This window comes from Castor canadensis, chromosome 18, assembly GCF_047511655.1.
Source record: "Castor canadensis chromosome 18, mCasCan1.hap1v2, whole genome shotgun sequence".
Classification (NCBI taxonomy): Eukaryota; Metazoa; Chordata; class Mammalia; order Rodentia; family Castoridae; genus Castor; species Castor canadensis.
The window spans coordinates 25,804,040-25,828,386 of record NC_133403.1 but is presented as its reverse complement, the minus strand read 5'-3'; the positions used below and the strand labels follow the sequence as shown (position 1 = coordinate 25,828,386).

At 34.3% G+C, this 24,347-nt stretch overlaps 1 pseudogene; it reads right to left on the bottom strand.

The window, feature by feature from the left end:
* Positions 1–5,577: 5,577 nt before the first annotated feature.
* Positions 5,578–5,936, bottom strand: LOC109679484 (small ribosomal subunit protein uS10-like; annotated as a pseudogene).
* Positions 5,937–24,347: the final 18,411 nt, after the last annotated feature.

Sequence of the window (24,347 nt, the reverse complement as noted above, 5' to 3'; positions counted from 1 at the left end):
TAAAAGTGGACATGATTTGCATGGAGAGATTTATGACTCGAATACATGGCCCCCTCACCATTCATGTGCTGGAACTTGACTGCTGAAATGATAATATTAAGATATGGGGCCTCATGCAGGAAATTAGTGCAAGAGACATGTGGTCATGTAGATATAATTAGTGTCCCTATATCTAGGCTTCACAAAGTGATTAGATCTCTGGTCACCATCCTTTAATTAACGAACCCAGTTAGCATCTCTTGTGCAATGGCAGTATGCAGAAATCAGACACTGTTGGAAACAGGGACCCCACCCTGATCATACAACACATTGACCATTGCCTTGTTCTTGGACACCTAGGTTCTTGGACACCTCTGCCTCTAGATATAGGAAAAGCAAACGTGCATTATTTGTAAGTTGCCCACTCTGGAGTATTTTATAATACCAGCAATGTTGGAGTGAGAAATGGACTAAGACAACCCTGAGTTTGTTCCCTGCACTAGTCACACTCTCATCATGGGAGGGTGTTCAGCAAACATCATCAACCAAGTTCCTCCAGCGCCACTTCAGAGATCTACTGGATCCAGTCTTGAGGAGAGCAGGCCAGGTACAGGGGATGGATTTTTAAGATCTTAATTCTTGTAATGTACACAAAATTATCATGTACTTCCACATGAGTACAAAGAATGTGACATAACACTGCAGTGGATGCTTGTGAACATTCACAAATTTAAATACAATGAAGGATTGATAAACTATTGAGAGATACAAAATACCCTACAAGGCAGAAAAACATAATGAGAAATTATATTTTTTGAAAGTGTATCCCAAGATGGCCTCAAAATTGAGCCAAATACCTTACTATGCTATTAACTAGGATTAGAGTTGAACATCAGCACAGGTGGCAGGTATATCATATATTTTCTATGCTATCATTAATGTCAAATTGCCCCAGCACTCTCACATCTGCTCTGGTTCTTGACCTTTTTGAGATTTCTACCCTGAGACTGATATATAGCAGGAGGACCTTCAAATAGATTCTCCCTCTCCTCATAAAACCAGCCCAGCACTGACCCTGCACTTGAGGGAAAGAAGCCCAGCTCTAGATTCCCAGCTGATCCCATTCAGTGATCAGCACTGGATACAGACCACTCTTCCTGGACTTGGGGCTGAGCTGGGTTTTCCTTGTGACTATTTTTAAAACTGATTTGTGTAGAAAAGGGATACTAAGTGTATGTATGTAGACATGAGTGAGAGGAACAGTTCGTATGTGTGACTGTTTCCTGACCAGGATTCTCTGTCATTGCAAGTGTCCAATGTGAAGAACAGCTGGTAGAGCCTGGGGAAGGCTTGGTGCAGCCTGTGGGATCCCTGAGTCTCTCCTTGGCAGCCTCTGGATTCATCTTCAGCAATTAGCTCATGAAGTGGGCTCAACGGGCTCCAGGGTAGGGGCTGGAATGGGTTGCATGCATTAGAAACAAAACTAAGAGTCACATCACAGAATACAATGAGTCTTTTCACCATTTCCAGAGATGACAAGAACATGCTGAATCTGCAAATAATCAGCTAGAGAGCTAAGTATACAGCCATGTATTACTGTTGAAGACACATTGTGAGGACATCAGTGTGAGTGAGCCCTAACCCAAATCTCCCTGGAGGGATGCTCAGGACCAGCACGTGGTGCTCAGGAACATGGAGCTTTGATTCAGTCTCAGGAGCAGGTGCAGACCCTCTACTGAAAAGAAAGGAGGGAATGAAGCAAGCTGTCCAGTGCAGTTCTAGCCTTAGGTGTTAGTGATGGATGTATGTGTTTATTTCCGTATTCATTTATTCAGCCATTTATTTATTCATTTATGTACTTATGTATTCACTTATGTATTTATTGATTCATCCATGTATTTATATTTTTTGATGGCCCAGAATCCTTCAAAAAATTAGGAATTGCACTGGCCAGCTTCCTTCATTCCTGGTTTCTTCTCCCTGACAGGCCTTGGGGATAAAAGGAATATAGAGGGGCAAAACCTCCAGTAGGAAGCAGCTAGTGAGGTAGCTAATGCCAAACTTCACTGGCCTGGGAGTGGAAGGTACTGAGTTTGAGTTCTGAGTACACCTGGAAGCAGGTTTTCTTATTTTCCTTTTCTTTCTTCCAGCTGGACTCTACAAGCTCATATCTGCTTACCTAGATAATCAGTACAGAGATCAGGGGCATTGTGCTGCCTATAATACATGGGTAAAAACTGGAAAGTGCACAATTCACATTCACACTCACACACACACTCTCTCATACAGACACCCCCCCACACTCACACACATGCACACACACATACACCTCACATGCAGACATACACAAACTCACACACATACATACATACACGAATACAAACACACTCACACACACAGATACACACACATATATACTCACACACACATATGTACTCACACATATACTCTCACAAACATACACCAACTCACACACATACACACCCACTTTCAGACTGACACAATCACCCCCACACATATATACTCACACACATATATACTCCCAAACATATACTCCCACACCCTCACACAAACATACACCAACTCACACACATACACACCCACTTTCACTGTTACACAATCACCCCCACACATATATACTCAAACTCATACACCATCAAACGTACACAAAATTCACACACTCACACACATATATACTCACACACACACACTCACACACACATAAACCCACATACTCTAACACTCATACACTCATACACATGCACACACTCACACATATACACATTCTCTCACACAGAGACATACACACTCACAAACTCACTCACAAACACTCACACACACATAACCAAACAATAATACATACACACATCAATAAATACACAAATATGCAAATGAGAAAATACATAAATGAATGGATTTATAAATACTTGAATATCTAAATAAACACATAACATAAATGAATGAAAGAATGCATAAATTAATACATAAATGAAGGAAAACATAAATACATACATAGGACTATCAATAAAAACATATATATGTGAATAAATCCATTTATGTGTATATTTATGCATCCATATGTGTATGTATTCCTCTGTTTATTTTGGTATTATAGACATTTTTGCTACGTTGATTGCCAGTTCATGAGTATGGGAGATCTTTCCATATTTTGTAGAATTCCTAGATGTCATTCTTCTCTTTCTTCAGTAGTTTGTAATTCTCCTTGCAGAGGTCATTTTTATCTTTAAGTTTATTCCTAGGTATTTAATTTTTTTGGAGGCAATCTAAATGAAATTGCTTTTCTCAATTTTTTCATCATTGGTGTATAGAAAGGCTACTGAATTTTGTAACTTGATTTCTGTATCCTGCTACATTGCTGAAGCTGTTTATTCGATATTTGTACCATATTCACCCTCTTACAACCTTTCCGTATATCCTCCCCCTTCCCATGATTACCAACCCCCCAGATTAGAATGGAAATGGGAACACTAGCTGTAGGGGACCTATGCATACTTGTGGAAATGGCATTGCTTTCTTTGTTCTATATTTGAATAAAATCATTCTTACATCTAACCCTTGGCTATGATGTTTTTCTTTGAAACTCTAATAGGTGCATCAGGTGGAAGTAAATGAACTTCTGATTTTGGTGGTTGATGCCTTGATGATCTTTGCTAGCTTCCCTTTAATTGGAGCTCTACTGTGGTATTGGTAATCAGTAAGTGATGCTCTGTTTGCTAAAACTCCTCTTCTCGTTTATGTTCTGTTTATTCAAGATATATTTTCTCCATAGAATTTAATGGAGTGATGACTTTGAAAATCTAACATGTCCCTAAGAAAACCTTTGCAGCCACATCAAATAAGTGAACTCAAGATGCACCTGCAGACACAGTAGACTATTTATGCAATTATTGGAAAATAATTGGAATTATTTTTGATTTTTGTATGATTATCTAAATTGGATTGAACATAGAAAAAGTATGAGGGGTATCAAAAAAGATATTGTCAAAGTAAGGTATGAAATAAAAGTTACTACAAAAATCTTCACAAGAGACTTGTTAATTCTTTGCATTAGTTTGAAACAGTGTACTCCAAAACCCGAATGATGTAAGTAAAACATCTAGGTCACTTGCAATGTTACCATTTACCAAAGCAATAAAGGAAAGGACAAGTTTAAGTTAATTAAATGGACAACACAAGCAGCTACCTGGAAAACAGCTAGCATTAATCACTGGTACTGCTATACAGAAAACTCTCCTTTCACTTTTGTTTCTCTGAAAGATACAACAAACACACAAGGATTCACATCTTGTATGTTGCAAATCTAGACATAAAATCTATTGAAAATGATTTCTGGTACGCTGTCCAAACCCTACTTTATGAGCCAGAAATTCATGGAAAATGGTGCTTATTTTGGTGGATTGGCACCATCCTCCTATGTCACTTGAAAACACAAAAATAACGAGGTTTGAGGGGAAAAAAATCTGTGATTGAAAAGAGCTGTATTGAACAGGGCTTTTTAAGAAATTCATGAGTTGCATAAGGGATCACCTTTAAATTTAACTAAGTGTCACCATCCCTATCAGCATATGCATGTGAAGCAGTATTTCAGGAAAAGAACATTAAACTATTGTTAAGATTCATCATCCCCTTGTTAACTGGATGTTTTAAAAATATCACTAAGGTAAGTTTACAAACTGACAATATTTTTAATGCTAATTTTCATCTCCATATTACCCGGTATTGGAAGGTGCCATTGTTTGAAATCATGAAGTCAAAGGAACGTAATGGATTTCCCTTTCACACTATAACAAATACTTCTCTGACTTAACTAAAGTTATTTTGAGATAATATTTTGGGTTAAATTATCCTTTTTATGTTGAGTTGACTATTCTAATATACTCTCTGCAACTTTGGGTCCTTCTTATCCTAATGTACTGCTTTGTATTCAGTAACAGTTACTTAAAATACTTGTCACACTATGTTACCTGGTGTCCATCGGTGAGGGTATCATCAGTCTTTTCTATGGGGAGATTTCTGACTCTAGGACATGCTGAGAGGGTTGTGGAAACCTCCAAGACTGCACTCCTTGTTCACAGACAGTAGGGAAATACTTACAGCATATTGAGGGTTGTAGTAAATATTATTGAAAATATATTAGTACATACTTGTTACTATTTATGTCAGTGCTATTTAATAAACCATATATGCTAGAGTAGTGCTATCTGTAGGTTTTGAATATTGAGGATATTTTTTCTTAAAACCGTGTGCATATTAGTGATGCTCATTCAAGTTCTTGTTTGCATTAATTATCAGATACTATAACAACTACAGAGGAGCCTCAGATATTATTAAATTCAGAGAGTTCATTTTATAAAGAGTCTGAAGTTCAGAGAGATTTGTTAGGTAGTCATACAACCCAGGCCATATACCCAATATTCTGAATCTTGTGTATTTCTGTTTTAATATGTGAACACATTTCTATATTTAAGAAACATTAAATTATATTCAAACAAAAACCCATTAGGAGAATAACTTTTACTAACTCTTTTTCAAAAACAATTTATAAGTCAGTTCATTAAATTTAGTAAAATACTTGACTTAGGCATCTGCAGTGGTGACTTCAACCTCCACTCCTGGCTCAGTCATGATGAAAATAAACTGTTTAACAATCTCAGAAGGGCTGTGCAGGTCAATGTGTTGCTGTGGATTCTCATCTGGAACCTATCCCATGTCTTAGAACCTTCACCACAAGGTGTTTTTCTTGTAGTGATTCTCAAAGTCTTGGTCAGCATGCAGACCGGTCCTGTCACTTTGAGGTTGTTTTCCTTGGTGCCTCTGATCTAGTCAGCACCCACCTTCTCCAAAGTCTTCACATTGTAGCTGGTGAAGGTGATTTAAATTCGGTGAATTGCCACCTCCATCTCCATGGGGGTTTTTGAAGTATCTTTAAAAGCCATGGCTAAAGTGTAGCTTCCTGACCTACTTGTCCCTCGACAGGAGTGAACAGTGGTGAGTCAGGAGGAGGGGTGTCCAGAACAAAGCTCCACTGCACCCACAACTACATCTCCCTCAAAAAGTTCTACAAATTCTTGAGGGATTTCCTCAAATCTGTTTTGTTTTACCAGCCTAGAACCTCCTTCTACACAATCAGTTCCTTGAACAGTTATTAATTTATTGTCTGTCAAAATGAAATCTATACTTCACTGACCATGTCAGGATTGGAGGTAGGCACTATTTTTCCTTAGCCATCTGGCATACTTGTAAGTTTTATCAGTAGAGGATACTAAAAAGACTTTGCAAAAAGAAAGACCTTTTCTTTGTGATCTGACACACTCGTCCTGGCAAGGTGCTGTAGGGAGGACTTCCCAGGGACCAGCCTCTGCAGCATGGATGTCTTCTCTAGTGCTAAGCACTGCAGTACATATGGCTTTCCTCGTACAACGTTCTTGCAGTTTGTAGAATTGAGCAGCTCAGGGCCAACAGATTAGCTCTGATGCTGGTTTTGTAGAGAAATTCTTCCTAAGAAACACATTCTAGGAATCAACTTTCCTTGAGACTCTGGGAAAAAGAATTTTAGCACGTTCCCACTGGAGCATGTCAGCTACTTTTCTGCCCTCCAACAAAAGCAGTGTCTTTTCTGACAAATCCTCTCTCTTGCACTTGGAGAGAAGTGGGACATTACATGGGTGCCCACCTCTGCTACCAGGATAGTGTCTGCCAATTTTAACTTCCATTCACGACTTGTTGAAGTTTTATTTACTTCTTACTAACCAGTCACTCAGTAGTCCAATATTTATTATAGTCAAGAATTCCTTATATTAACTTTTGTTCAGTATTCTGTTTTATCTCTGTCTTCCCATTAGACAGATATGCTTGTCTTTATCAGGAGTTTTATTCTCTATCTGCATTTTCTTATCTAATTCATACTCATCTACCTGCTGAATATGGCACCAAATGTCACATTCTCAACAAAGCATTCCAACAGCCATCCTGCTGAGTTTGGATTTTCCTAATATTGGACTTCAATGTATGATATACACTTACTTTACAATAAATCTGCGGTTACAAGTTCATACATTTCTGCTATTATTTGATTAGTAAATATCTCTGCTATTCATTTCAAACTTCTGTGGCAGAATAGATAGTATCTATTGTCTCTTCATGCACACACACACACACACGCACACACATACACACACACACATGCACACACTCCTTGCTAAAGGTCTTGACACAGAAGCGCACTTCAAATATTATTGGAAGAATTAAACAATATTTTACTGAGGCTTTAGGCTGAATGATAACTTACAGAGGGACATTTAAAGATACGGGGAAGTTTCTAACCCTCTTTTGGAAAATCATTGAAGATTTAATGACTAAGAATTCCAAAAAAGAATAAAACCAAATTATCAGAGTAAGTAAAATAAAGTTATCTATACAGAGTGTCCAATGAGGCATTATTCTTTTCCTATGACTCATTCTTCTCTTGCTACATCTTACATGGCAAACCCCATTCCCAAATTCTAAGGAAATTCTCCTGATCTATTCCCATTTCACATGATTTTTCATTATCTTACTGCCAATTCCTGAAATAATGTGCATGCTCTTTAATATTCCAAAACACATTTTAGCCTGCAAGCACATTTAATGATAGTTTTTATTTGATTATTGAGAGAATAATGAATAACGATATAGTCCTTGTCTGATTACTGTCAATTTAGCTGTGACCTAATTTTCCCTTATTTTCATTTCTCTCTTGTTTCAATGCTAGTTTTATTTTACTCTACAAATTCTTAAGATTCTGTTTGTGTTCCAGCTACTCTCATTTGTTCTCCCAAGATTTATCAAAAAAAAACTTATAAAACTTTTAGGTCTTGGTTTCCACAAACATTCAACAAACATGTATTTAATGGCTGTTTCTTCTGATATTAGGATTTTTATTCTGATGAATTTTATGCTGATTATTTTCAAAGCTTTGTAACATGGTAATATAACATGTATTTCAATATCTCTTGTAGAAGCCAAGAATGAGTTAAACATTTTTAAATCAATGCACTCACATTTTATACTACAGATTCCAATTATTTTAAGTCAGTGAGGATTCCCAGAATCATATTATGTATAACTCCACATAACTTGTTAGTGCTTAAAGCTCTTATTTTAAAGACCTTCTCGTAATATGCAAACATCTGTAGTAGGGAGAAAATCATTTATTGTTCTCCCTCCCTTAATGAATCCATTGCATCATTCTCATTTCAAGTTAAGGCAAATACTTGCCAAAGCAAATGTTTATTTTCCTGCATCATGAAGGGAGCATTCTTTAAATCTCTGTTGCTACAAATTGAAAAAATTTTGCCCATATTTTACCATGTTAGTAAAAGTTTCCCAGTAACCACGAAGAGATGCTCTTGAATTTCTCCCATTTATATGGTGATAGTTTTATATCTTCGAATCATTTTTCTTTTATCATCGTGTGGGGAAAGTGGTAGGAAGTAAGGCACAAAATGTAAGTGTGCAGATTTATTAAAAAAAAGAGACATGCAGAATAAATCTGAGTCTGGCAGACCCCAAGAGAGTGGAAAATCGTGGAGTCTGGCTGTGTAGTTGATCCAGTTTCTCTTAAGACAAAAATAAATGCCTTATTATTTTTCATGGAAAACATGCTCTGGATCACATTATGGAAAATGCATAAGAGCTGCCTCTCCCTTATTTATATTAAGCAATTTTACAAAATCATTAGTGACATTTACTTGCAAGCTTGAAACATATATATTTTAAAGATAGTATATTCACAACTAATAATATGATCACTAAGCGAAAGGAAAGAAATAAATGATAGAGTAATTCTTGACATGAGGGAGAAACATGGACACTATAGAAAGGTTATTCAAGGCAAAAAAAGCAGCTTATGAGAATTTATATAACGGTCAGTAACAGGGAATTAAAATTATTATAATGGCTGAAGCGTGACATTCTAGATAAAAAGGTGTGGGAGATGTGAATAGAAATAAAGCTAGGAGTAACACTGTGCAAGGGATTTTAGTCCAGTTGACAGAGGTTGTTTTGCGATTACTCACATTTTATAAAGGCTTGTTGTCTGCCTAAATCTGTACTGGAGGAAGACCCTTTTGAAGACCTCATAATGTAAGAAGAGCGATCAGTTTGCCATCTATCAAACCGTTCCAGGTTTTGGATGAATTAGGCACGGAGAGCAGAAAAAAATAGCTGAAGAAGTTGCCTCTCTTTTGGAGGCATATTATCTTCTTTTCCTAATCCATGTGCTCTTATCTTGAAATTTGCTCATATGGTGGATGAGTAATCTCTGCTACTTTTATGGGATGACTTTCTTAGTGAACAGGCTTTTCCTGAAGATGTATCTTAGTGTAGCTTTGTTATGCAATGTTGACTTTGCTTTTGCTGGGCACCTTTCTGTTTTCTCCCTCTGTCAGGAGTGGATAGATAATTGGAGTGAGAGTCTGGAGGAAGTACATGACCTAGAAATGATATCTATGCTTCTCATTTGACAGAATCAAGAAGGGTGGTAGTCTCAAAGATTGCAAGTAAAGGGAATCGAATTGAGAAGAGATTCAGTCAACTAGTTTAGTTTAACTTTAACTGTATTCCAACTTAGTGATAATGGACTAGGAAAATAGGATTAGGTTCATTTATATCAAGTCATCTGTGTCCCCTTTTCACTTAGATGCCTGATAAAGACCTCCACTGCACCTTGTTCAAAGTTGAAATCGAGAATCTTCACGTTTATTTTGTCATTTACCCAAATGAATATAGTATGTATAGAAACAGGAGATTCCTATGCCTTGTTTACCACCATATTATCTCGTCAGTATTTTACAAAAACCAATGTGTAATGCATGTAATAAATATTTAAACTAATGAAAGAGATAACATCTAAAGTAAATAAGTTTTTCACTTTCAGAATAGTGATGGCCACTTAAACCACACATGTCAGTGATTGTTCTATATGTGAGGCCAAACAAACATTATCATGCTAACATATTTTTGTTCTAGGAATATACAAAATCTAATCAGAAAGTTAAGGATTGATGTTAGGAGATTGAAAAGACAAATAATGAACATCATTTACTGTCCTGGGAAGTTTATATTCATGTGAAAATCTCATGTAGGTGTCCGAGGACACTGGCATGTTTTCTACAATTAACGTAGACAAGTTTTAGAAGAAAACATATTACAGCATGAATGTTTGCATATTTACTTATAGCAACCATATAATATGCAAATATGCAACATGTAGGAGATTCAGTAAAACAGCTGTTGTGTATTTCAGCAAAAACAAATAAGATAGTTTATTCTTGTAACAGTGTATTGGAATGCATTAGTCACTAAATTCTGCATCATAGATGCTATAAATGTATATGGATTACATAAGACCTGTGTTTGACTAGCAATAAAAATAAAATATACTGTTACAATGCCTGAAGTATAATTCTTAAGAAAATGTACATGGCACTCATGTTCCAGTTGGCATGACAGCAATAACAGATTACAAAGTTAATGGAACAGCTGTATCTTGGGCTCAGTACTATTGCTTGTTATGTTAATGGAAGCCCATCAATTTTTTCAACCTGACTTTCTTGCACCTTATATATAATATCTTCTTCTCCAGATTTACTAAGACTTTTTGACAAACAAATCTGTATACGTTTAAAGTATACAATTTGATGACTTCATATACATCTACACTGTAAAATGATTATCCCAATCAAGCTAATGTACCGATCAAGTTGGAAGCATTCCCTTACAACTTACTTTGCTTGTTCTTGTGTGTGTGTGTGTGTGATGAAAATAGAATGAAATCTACTCTCTTAGCAAATTTTAAGTACAGAAGAGTGTTGCTAACAGTAACTACCACATTGTCCATTATAGCTCTATAACTTAGTGCATATTAAACTGAAATTTTGTACCCATTTGCAAACATCTCCCCACTCTCCAAAGCCGAAGACCTTGGTAACACCATTCTGTCTCCGTTTGAAAAAAAGTTTAGAAAGGTTGACACTGATAATCTCCTGCCCACTAATTGAGATATAGCTCTGACCATGCCTTCCTCCTGCAGGCACTCATTTTTTAAGAACATTCTGGTTCTGTTTCTAACCAGTCACTTTCCACCCCCCTTCTGGAGACATGAAGTGATCTTTCTTTGCAATTCACAATGAGAATATGGTGGAATTCCAGAAAGTAATGTCCATTAATGTGTAAAACCCTATCCCCACCAGATCATAGTTCCCAGGATTTTCTCACTCTCTCACTAGTCCTCATCATCCTCCACAAATTCATCAAAATCATCAGTAAAGTTCTCAAAACATTGAAGGCTCAGTGGCTTCTGCTCTAGGTAAGCAGATACCAGCTGTGACTCTGTACTTATGAGATTTTAGATTATTAGTATGCTGTAAAGCCTCAATTCCCTGATAGGCTAAGAAATGCCATTGATGTTCATTTTTTTCTTCCTCTTTTCATTATGTCAATGGAAGCAGTACTTTTCAAGGAAAAGAAGTCAGGTATTTGCAGCATTTTCTGCTGTTTTTCTTCTTGCAGTGATGAGGATATTATTTCCCAAGCTTTTTGTATGTCAAGAGGTGAAACAAAATCCATCTATTTTTAAATAACATGAAAATATAAAATAAAATTTCCTCATTAGTTAAAAAAGCTACTGAATTCTTACTAATTAATTCTCTTTCTATTTTTATAATATTTCATTGTTCTAGTTTTATGTGACAACATGCAATTCAAATGTGTTCTCCACCCAGTGATAGTGATGCATCCTTCTCATGTCAAGAATGGTAGACCATCTCTAAAACTTCATTTCAGTGTTGTTTCTGATCTCATTGTTCTGTTTCTTGGAGATAATATTTTACCATTGTATTTCCAATCATGCATTCTCACTTACTACCTAGTATCATAATAAAATTGGTAAGCTAACAGTCATTCAGTGAAACTGACACTCTCCCCCAACCTCAAATATTGCTCACCTTCTATCTCCACCTTAGACAAGAGGACGATTGCATAAACACATATCATTTTATGTGAAGGCATTCTTAGATGCCACCTTCCTGGAAATGGCTCCTCAGAGCCCTTCTCTATGCCCTTGGAATCCAAAATAAGAACTTCAATGAGGAGCTTGACTCATGCACACACCATGAGTCAAAGTTTTTTTTTAAACTTTTTTTTTAAACTTTCTGTTTGTACATATTCTGAATGTTTTATAATTTCAAAATGCACCACATGCACAAGTATTTTTCCCACAAAGATGATGAAAGTTACCAGAAAAAATACCCTTTTATTCTAAAGGTCATTGAAACTTAAGTAAGCTAGCAGCTGGTTTTATTGGTATGACAATGTTCTTGGAAGGAGCAGCTGACAAGATAACTTGAATTTGAAACACTTCAAAATCTATGCTTTTTTGAGAATTTCATTGTGGGGACATGAACCTGTATTCTATGCCTTCCATCATGATTTCCAAATGAAAGCACTTTAAGTCACTGGATTTTAAGATAATGCTTTTGGAAAACTCAATGCATATGGGTTTCTGAAATATTTCATGGACCTATTTTTGCCCCTAGGGAATTATTCTTACGTAAAGAATTGCTTTTGTATGTAGAACAAGAACTTTTTGTACTACAGTGATGCTAGAGATATGTCTACCTTAACTTTCTCTTCCTGTGAAAGCTCAGTGTCTATGTGTGACTTGTTCTCATCACAATATTGTTGAATTCCACATTGCAAGGACATTAAACTCTGACAGACTCTTCATTCTTTTTTTTTTAAACATACCTCCAGGCCCTTTTTTATTGCTTTATTTTTTAATGTTTTATGAAAATGTTTAACCCCAAAACCCTCTAGATTATCTATACTGTATAGCAATTGCCCTTAAAACTGTACTCTGGCCTACTTTTCTATTTTACAATTAAATATCTTTTCCACATAAAAAAAAGAACTTCAATGATATATATTGTATTTATTTGTACACAAAAACTTTCAACAAAGCCTTGCATACACTTATTTTCCACTTTATTACTTGGATATATAAGAAGTCATCAGTATTAATATATTAAAAGTGAATTTCTTATTGAAGATATCATCATACAACAGAAGCACATGTAATTGTTTAATATTCCCTATGTTCAAATGACATTGCATCTAATATAATTTCATGCTTTGTTTAGTTATATATATTATACTTCCTATCATATACCTAATGATACTGATTTAAAATTTGTTAAATACCCCATATTTTGAAGTAAGTGTAATAGGAAGCAGCAGTTATGATAAGGAGATTTGTGTTTCCTTGACATAATTGTTTAGTTGTAGATATCAAAACGTAAGTGATCACAACATTTGTTATATAATATAATCCCATAGGTGAAAATTTAATGGGTTAGATAAGGGGATAGAGCTTCATTATATCAGGATAGATGGTGCTGAATTTCAAATGTAGATTTTGTTACTGACTTTCCAGATGAATAATGACAGTAATGATGACGACTTACTTTGAAGGAACATATTTTGATGGTATCTAGGGCTGGTGTGACAATATATATTCAAAGGATTGGTAGAGTGGTCTATATTTCTCATAATAGGTCATAGATGTATTCACCTCCTCCATCAGTATTTTTGGTCTGTAATAAAAGTGGATTCCATATTGCTTGAAAGCATTGTTGAATAAAAATATTTTGTTAGCTTAGTTTTTGTGTGGTTTTATAACATATGGTACAATGTAAAAAGTTAAGTTTTCTTTAAATGGACATTTCTAATATTGACCTTAAACCCTATAAATTCAAACTCACTATATGCTAGGAAATAAAAAGAGTTTTATCTCTATTTAGTCCATGTCAAGAAGAAAGTTTGACACAAGAACTTCACTACATTAAAACTGCAAAATGAGGGGCACCCATTCTTGGGATTCCTCCTCAATTCTGGGGGCTCTACCCTCTCACTTTACACTTATCTATCTCAAAAAACTATCCATCTTTATATTAAAGAAACTGCAAAATTATTTGTTATGAACCAGGCATGTTAAGGGATTAAATGAAGTTGGATTTTTTTATTTATCTTAGAGAAACAAACATCATTTGTGCTTGTTTGCTTTAAGATTAAAAAAATATATAACTGATTACTTAAGGCCAATTTCATCATATATGTGAGTCATGAAAGAACATGAAAGAAAACAGTAAAGAGGAATAAAACAAAAAATGATGCATTCATATAGATCTTAGCATCCTAACACTTTTGTGTACTTTCCACAATTTCTCTGTAAATTACATAAATCATACGTTCACAAATAAAAGAATGTAAACTATAGCTTACATTGCTGTCTTAAGGAAATATTTAATTGGATATTGAAATTTAACATTCCCTGTATTCAACTTGTCACAGTACAGTAGAGATGTGATAAACTGTTTTATGAGGAAGGTGTTTGTCAAACAATACTCTATTTACAGACAGAAATGTAATTCTATTTCCTCTCATTTCCACCAATTGCAAAATCACTTCATTTATTTAAACCTTCTTCCCCTTGTCTATGAAATTGAGAAGGTGTTGCTTACTTGACAGTTGTGCTGAGTGGCTATGTTGAACTTATCTCAGAGAATGATGTCAAATTACAAACAAATGGCTATATAACCAACTTGCACTCTTAGATATCATTTGAAATGAGTTAAATTCTCATCCCCAATAAACAATAAAAATGGATAACTTTACAATGATTAGGATCTTACCCATATTTACTATCTTTTATTTCATGAGAATTGCTGGTTGTTTTAATTTTTATGTCAAAAGCATTTTTTGGTCAGAATTTTGACCTTGCCATTTTCAATAACTTCAGGTTTTTCATGATTTCAATTTTATTGATAGGACGTTCTATCAGATCAATATAAGTGCACAAGTATAGAATCTATTCTATATCTCTAATTTCTTGGTTACAACTATTCTGGCCCAGAAAAAAACATTTCACTTAATACATAGTTTACATCACTCTTGAATGTTCCTTAACTCCTTGATGTTCTTTTGATTGATACAATTGTTCTGTTGCTTCTTACTGCAAATTATTTTATACTCTTTTGGGAGGTAGCAGTGGTATTTGAACTCAGGTCTTGACAGTTGTTAGACACTCTGAATATAGGATCTCGATTTTTAACCACGCCAGCCTGGACTGCAATCCTTCTATTTATGCTTCTCACCATATCTGGGATTACAGGCACATCCCATCATGCTCAACTTTTCTCCCTTGAGATGGGGTGTCATGACCATCCCTATCCCCAGGTTGGCAAGGAAGTGTAAGCCTCCTAATTTGAGACACTTGTGGAGCTTGGGGTGACAGGCATGTGCCACTGTGCTCAGTTGTTGATTGAGATGGAGTATTGCTAAATTTTGCTGGTGATAACCTCAATTTTGATCCTCCTGATCTCAGCTTCCCAAGTAGCTAGGATTATATACATGAGTACACTGACACCTGGATTATTTTACACTTTTAATTCTACAAACTCACTTTGGACAGTGAGGTGATTCAAATTTATTCCTCGTCCATCTAAACAGTACAAGAGGCCAAATGGGAATGGAGAATGTGTCACAGATGTTGGCATTACTAATTCTCCTTAGCTTGTCTTTCCCTTTGAAAATAATTTTCCTATAATATGTGCTGCTCACTTTCCAATTTTTCACTTTCTATTTTATTCTTTATAATGTTTTTAATAACTTCATCATGTTTATTTGAAGAATAAAATATCTCATGAGGAATGACTTTTGTTATTATTCATTGACATATCACAGTACATGGTGCCCAATACTATTAGATTATTTAATATCTAATTTTGAAAATTAAATTATGTGTACAACCATATTCATTTTGCTTTTCACATTTCTTTGGGAATCCTAGCATATTGTTTTACTTTGGTCCTATGGCCAAAAATGACAAATAGCTCTTCTAAATTTGCCCCAGATTTCAAACATATTTAATACTGAGTTACTTTTCATCCGGAAAAGCATGTTTATTTCTGGGAAAAGCTCTTGCAGCATTGCTATATCTGGGCTGGCAAAGTATTCTCTCTTTCTACCTACTGTTAATTTTGGATCACATTGACTTCCTGCAGTGAATAATTATGAAGTACATAAAAATTGTCTTTCCATGTTTAGCAGAAAGAACTATGAGTTCATTTAACCACCCAATTTATTTTCTTCTTAAATAAATATACTTAAAAAATTTGAAAGTAAAATTTTACATAGTAATTATTATATAAAAGCATTGTTAATTTCTTTTTGGTGAGGGAAGGGAGTGAGACAGTGTATCTCTATTGCCCAGGTTGGCCTTGGACTCCTGCATTCATGCTAGGATTACAGTATGCATCCCCGTGTATGGCTCCTTAATTTACTCTGCTTAAATTCTTGTTTTGTTTTAATTAAAACAATATATTAAGCTAGTAAATTAGTGAACAATCTTAGGTTATTTTTGTTATCTCACACTGTTTACACACAGACACTTCTCTAAAGATGGATTTTTGCTAGCCATAAGTTAGGAGTCAATCAGTAGTTTTATGTTCATTATTGCAAAAGAATTTATACTGTTCAAGCCAGGTATTGGTGACTCACACCTGTAATCTTAGCTACTCAGGTAGCAGAGATCAGGAGGATCATAGTATGATGCCAGGCCAGGATAAGTAGCTCATGAGACCCTATCTCAAAAATCCCAACCAACATTAAAAAGGGTTGGTGGAGTGGCTCAAGTTATAGACCCTGAGTTCAAGTCCCAGTATTCCAAAAAAATTATATTTTTTTGCAAGTTTCTTTTTTTGAATTTTTTCTAGATGTCTCAATGCATGTAAAACACTTCAGAAAAAGGAACATTTAACGCAATTTGTCTATGAACATTTTGAGTATACAGAATTTCTAATTCATGTGAGTTAATTAGCAACCTGTCTCATATTCTTTGTAAAAGTTGGTGAATAAAATAGGAAAGCTCTCTATTCTTAGAGTACTTTTACAGGAGTAAGTCAGACCATAAACACAGATAAAACAAGCAAATACATAGCCATTCTCCATAGTCATAAAGATTTGAAGATAATTATCAGAAGCAATTCTAATAATAATAATAAAGTTCCATGTGTACTGAATTGAATATAAATTAAATGAAGTGAAAATTGTTTCTGAGGAGAGTATGCAAACATATTATATATGTTGTCCATAAACCATATAAACTGTTTTTTAAAATATTTATCATTTAGCAATGAAAAGAACAATTAGTCTAACTGATTTAAGAAAGTGACTACAGTGACACAGATCCACTATAAGAGAATAGACGGATGTACCGGTCAGTTAGTGTTTCAACAGTAAACTAATAGATCAAAAGAAGAATGCTGGTATTGTTTATACTCACTATTTTGGATTTAATCTGTATCTGAGAATTTTATGAATTCCTTATAAAAATTGCAAAACAATATCACTTGCAAATATCTATAGTCAATTCTTTAAGCATCCACTCCATGGTTTACATACCAGGTCAGTATTTGCACTCATGATATTCATTGAGATAGAAATAGAGATTTCCAGGAGGTATTGGAATGAATACACTATGAATAGAGAATTGAATAGTAAAAGAAAATAGTGTACCTTTCCGTTGCCTTGCATAAAATTGCCCACAACTTAAAGACAACATGGAAACTTAAAGGGAGAGAGAAAATGATAATTAGTTCTACTCTATATTGAAATGAGAATTCAAAAGATAGAATTTAAATTTAGTTCTATCGTAATTCTTAAATAGTTTTTTCTGAACATATGAATTGTACTCTAAACCCATAATTTTACAAAAACATTAGTTATTTTTCCTGAAGAAATTTATGACATAGAGAAAGAGTAGAAATAACATTGATAGTTCAACTACAAAGGGAAATACACTTCTATTCATTTGTTTCTTTATTCATTAATTCATTCAACACAAATGTACAGGAAAGCTGAAATGCACCAAGATTCCCTTTATACTCCAGATATAAAAGAATAATGGAAAAGATCTATTCTTCTACAAAGCACTGGTTGTCTAGTACTTCTACGGTAATAAGGTGGATCACAAACAGAAAGAAAATGAGTAACACATCAAACCAGACTGTTGTAAAACTATGCAAATATCATCATACGAATATACAGAAGTATGTAACTTAAGTTCCTACTCTATTTGCAGGTGGGGAGAAAAAGCCATAATGAGATGATAGCATTTAAGCAAAACCCTAGAAAAAATAAAGAGGTACACATTCAAAGAGAAAGGGAACATGTCAACCAGTTAGACAGAATAAACTACAAAATCCTTAAAGTGTGACTGAGCATGACATTTTCAAAAGAACGATTAAAAATTAGGGCATGAACTCATACCTATAGTTGAGGAGAACAACAGAAGAGGGTGAAGAAACAGTTTGCATCATTAGCAGATAGTGAAATCTGGTGCTTCCAAGTTTTAGGAAACAACAAGGAGAGATGGAATTCACAGTCATTAAAGTAGAGAAGCTAGGGAGAACAAAATGAAATCAAAAGATGAAGTATCATGATGAGGTATTCCAAGAAAAATAAAAATTGTTTACACCTTGTGATGCCACTGAGCGTTCAAATGACATGAAAGAATAGAAATAGGAACTGGAATACAGCTACATATATATTTTCCTCACAGAGCTTTCTCACAAATGAAAGACATAAAAAGTAATAAATTCAAGTATGATATATTTGATAAATTGTAAGAACCTTTGTAAATGCTACAATGTACCCTCATCCAGCACAATAAAGGAAAAAATAAGTATAATGAAAAAAGTAATAAAGATCAATCTGGATTTGCAAGTTTATTATCAGAAAAAAAAGATTAAAAACCTATGTGCTGAGAAAAGAGCTCAAGTGACAGACGGCAAGGTTTAGGAAGAACACAAATTAGTCTGAACAAATACAACTAATTTTCAAAAAGGTATCAAGAAAACACACTTGAGAACGATCCTTCTCTTCAATAAACTCTGATGGAAAAGCTGGATCTACATATGTGAAAGAACAAAACCAGATTCCTACTTTTCCCTAAATACAAAAAATCAACACAAAATGGATCAAACACTTAAATGTGAGACCTGAAGCTATAAAACTACTTGAAGTAAACATAGGGGAAACATTTCAATACATTGATGTAGGTAATGATTTTACATAAAACCCCAAAGCACAGGCAACAAAAGCATAAAGGGGCAAATAAGATTATGCCTAATAAGCATCTGCACAGTAAGGAACCCAACACATAAGACACACAATACAAAATGGGACAAGTTATTTGCAATTGATTCATCCATCAAAGGGCTGATATTCAGAATATATAATCAACCAAATAGACAGCCAAAAAAGGTAGGAAAAATTTCATTAGAAATAGGCAAATCATGTACATAGACATATCTCAGAAGAAAGCATACAAATGACCAATAAGTATTTGAAAATATGTTGAATATCCCTTAATCATCAGGGAGAAACAACCTAAACTGCAAAGAGATATTGTCTTACCACATTAGAATATCTATTATCAAAAGTAAAACTAGAAAGTGCTATTGAGGGTGTAGAGGAAGGGAAATTAATATGCACTATTTACTAGAGTATAAATTAATACAACCACTATAGAAATAGGTATATGGTTTTCTCAAAAATCTATCACTAGAACTACCATAAAATTCAGCAATCCCAATGAAATTCACTATGTTAAAGTGGTATGTGCACTAGCATGGTTATTGGAGCCCTGTTCAAAAAAGCCAATATAAGGAATCAACCAATGTGTCCATCAATGGATAAGAACACTAGGAAAATGTGATATATATATATATATATATATATATATATATATATATATATATATATAATATTTTCAACCATAAGAAAAATGAAATCTTATTACCATTGGCAATGTGGATAGAACTGTAGGAAATCATATTAAATGACCCACACCAGGCACAGAAAAGTGAATAGTGAATATTCTCACTAATATAGAAGCTTAAAGTGTTAAACTCATATTTGGTAGGGGAGTGCTCTAGTGGTAAAGTGTTTGCTTACCAAGTGTGAGACCCTATGTTAAATTACCAGTACTATAAAAAAGTCAAACTCATGGAAAAAAGAGTAGAACAGTGTCTACTACACACTAGGAAATGCAGGATGAGGTGATTGTGAGAGGTTAGATAATGAGTACAAAAATATGGTCAGGTAGGAAGAATTAGTTCTAATGTTTCAAACCAGTAAAATTAATATAGTCTATAACAATTTATAATATATTTCAAAATCATTGGAAGAAAATGTACAAGTTTTCAAACAAATAGTAATGATAAATGTTTGAAGAGTAGTAAATGCTAATGACCCTGATTTGATCATAACATATTGTGTACATGTATCAAATCATCTTACTGCACCAACTAACAATGTTACAACTAATATGTGTCAATTAAAAATAATTTTTCTAAGTGGCAGAAAATTTGCTGTCAATAAGCAAGTAGATGGTACAAGACTGGTGATAGCAGAGTCAAGAGAGTAACCCAATCAGTTTGCAATTCAACAGAAATAATTAGACTAAAGTTGCACCCCTATGGTGTGATACAAGTAGAGTAGCAAGACTGTTAGTGATAGTGATGAATATGTTAGCTGTACTGGGTATCACAATACCTAGAATGACTTACTGTCAGCTCAGTGAATGGAACCAGAAATTATTCAATGTAATTGGTGACATTAGTCATAGCAGAGCTCCATAAAACAGAAACTGACAATGACTAGCAGCACTTGCCCCACAACCGTGAATCACTAGACCAATATGGCAAATGATCATAAAAGAAGCTGCAGAGATTAGGGAATCACATGAGCATGAGTTAGAGACACCCCTAGTTGTCATGACTTAAAATCAGGAGGAAAATTTTGAAGAAGAAAGTAAAAATGGAAGTACACCATGAAACCAGAAAATGAATTTAGCTAAATATATTAATCTTAAATATATAATAGTTTATAGTAAACAATATATAAATGTTTAACATGTTAATGTGTTGTTACTATATTAAACCAATATGGCATACATTGTTATATTAACAGTTAATTATATATATGTCATATATTTAAATAACATACAACATGAAATATGTATCATTTATAGAAAAAAATCTGCATTTTCCACATAAATTATGAGTTAAATGTCCTCAATCATTACGATGCTATCTAAGCTCCTATAATTAATGCAAATAACATTTCTAAATTATATTTAAGAAATACCTCTCCTTTATTCCAAAAAAGAAGCTTAAGTCTTTCAGATTGTATTCAATTGTTCAAAATTATTTTTATTTTCTTGATATCACAAAATAGCAAATTCATTGCCGATGATATGTTGAAGATCTAATCAATGTGCTACAAACTTGCACATGTTTGCATATATATATATATATGTGTGTATTGTGTATAAACATACGTATATGTACATGTGTTTCTGTAGCCTTAAATTTATTAATAGGAGAGTTGCTAAAGGTTATTAAATCATATGGTAGATTAATGTTTAGCTTTTTAAGTAACCTCCAAATTTTTTTCCAGAGTGGTTGTACTAGTTTACATTCCCACCAACAGTGTAAGAGGGTTCCTTTTTCCCCGCATCCTCACCAACACCTGTTGTTCGTGGTGTTACTAATGATGTCTATTCTAACAGGGGTGAGGTGGAATCTTAGTGTGGTTTTAATTTGTATTTCCTTTATTGCAAGAGATGGTGAGCATTTTTTCATGTGTTTTTTGGCCATTTGAATTTCTTCTTTGGAGAAAGTTCTGTTTAGTTCACTTGCCCATTTCTTTATTGGTTCATTAGTTTTGGGAGAACTTAGTGTTTTAAGTTCCCTATATATTCTGGTTATCAGTCCTTGGCCTGATGTGTAGCTGTCAAATATTTTCTCCTACTCTTTGGGTGTTCTCTTCAGTTTAGAGACCATTTCTTTTGATGAGCAGAAGCTTTTAAGTTTTATGAAGTCCCATTTGTCTATGCTATCTCTTTGTTGTGCTGCTGGGGTTCCATTGAGAAAGTTCTTACCTATACATACTAAGTCCAGAGTATTTCCTACTCTTTCCTGTATCAACTTTAGAGTTTGTGGTCTGATATTAAGATCCTTGATCCATTTTGAGTTAATGTTATTAGAGGGTGATATACGTGGATCTAGTTTCAGTTTTTTGCAGACTGCTAAACAGTTTTCCCAGCAGTTTTTGTTGAGGAGGCTGTTTTTTCTCCATTATATATTTTCAGTGCCTTTGTCAAAGACAAGTTGATTATAGTTGTGTGGCTTCATATCTGGGTCCTCTACTATTTTCCACTGGTCTTCATATCTGTTTTTGTGCCAGTGCCATGCTGTATTTATTGTTATTGCTTTGTAATATAGTTTGAAATGAGGTTAGCATGGCCCAAAAGACCAAAAATTGTATGTTCTTCCTCATATGTGGACATTAGATCAAGGGCAAACACAACGAGGGGATTGAACTTTGATCACAAGATAAAAGCGAGTCCACGCAAGGGAGATATGAGGATAGGTAAGACACCTAAAAAATTAGCTAGCATTTGTTGCCTTCAACTTAGAGAAACTAAAGTAGATACCTTAAAAGCAACTGAGGCCAATAGGAGAAGGGAACCAGGAACTAGAGAAAAGGTTAGATCAAAAAGAATTAACCTAGAAGGTAACACACATGCACAGGAAATTAATGTGAGTCAACTCCCTGTATAGCTATCCTTATCTCAACTAGCAAAATCCCTTGTTCCTTCCTATTATTGCTTATACTCTCTCTTCAACAAAATTAGAGATAAGGGCAAAATAGTTTCTGCTGGGTATCAAGTGGGTGGGGGGGCGAGGGATGGGATGGAGTGGGTGGTAAGTGAGGGGGTGGGGGCAGGGGGGAGAAATTACCCAAGCATTGTATGCACATATGAATAATAAAATATCAAAATTAAAAAATTTTAAAAATAAATCATATGTACAACTTATAAACAGTTTTATTAGAAGGTGATGTATGAGTTATATATGAATATAATCATTAGCAAACAAAATCACACTGGCCTTGTTTTAAAAGATCTCACAGTTTAAAGGCACCATCATTAAGTGTATGTTAAACACTTTCTGTTAACATTATCTTGATTCTGTCACTAACATTTTTTAAATTGATTGGCTTACACATGAGGAATGTGCTGAATGACCTACTGGTAGGTTATGTTTAAGCAACATGAAATAGATGAGCAAACTCCAAATATCATGAAAACCAAAATCACAGCTTCCATGTTGTGGTGATTGCATTAACATGCAGTAATGTGTCAGAGTGGAGAACTGAACAGCAACAAATTTTCCAAATTTTGTGTTACTAAAGGCCTCTAAGAATCAGTATAAATATTTGTTTAATATAACATCTTAAATTTAAATTACATTTATGTGATAAAAGAAAATGAAACAAAAGTGACATATACAAAGTGAGGTCAAGTGCTGTTTTTCCAGGAATAGTTAATGATCCTGGTAACTTCGAAGCTTGGTGAATTCTTACAGACTTTTAAAAGTACGTTTTATTAAGGAATCACAAGCTACATAGTATAAAATTCAGTGGATATTTAGTCCCTTATCCCTTTTTGAAACAGCCAGCCTTACACAAATATTAAGATCGTTATGAGTAAAATTTTGAACACAAAGGAAAATAATATCTTCAACAGTATTCAGTCAGAAGCATAAATCCTTGTTGTGTATGTAAAGAATATTCTTTCAGTTTAGTACTGCTTATTTGTTGTTTTTTTGTATTTTTTTTCATTTTGTTTTTTGGCTTTCTCCAATCAAGGAAGGCTCTTATTTACAAAATCATTTTCAAGTAGCCCATCTAAAACATCAAGCTTTTTGCCCAGATAGTTAGGTGAAGCAGTAGGAGAGGATGTATGTCCTGAGATATTCTGATGTATATTAAAAAAACAAAACATAACTCTGAGATTGTGAATTTGAAGCTGATTACATGTAACTAAATGTATCTTGGGGGAAGTTTTGCTGAGGGCACTAGACAGAAGATACTGGGGATTAACACTGTTCCATCAGATTATCTTTCAATATTAAGTGGAAGGTCTATTTAAACTACTCAAGTCATTTTTGCTAATTTTAAATTTTGTATTAAATTCTGAGATTACCCAAAGAATGATAGTTCTTCAATGCAACTATATAGTAAAACAAAATATTCATAAACTAATTTGAGTATGTCTAACAAATTATTCAGTTGAACCAAACCATAGAGAAGTCCCTGAATGCACACTCTTAAAGTACATGCATAGTATTTCAGAACTCACTTAAGGTCTTTGAGGACTCCATTTTCTGTGGCAAATA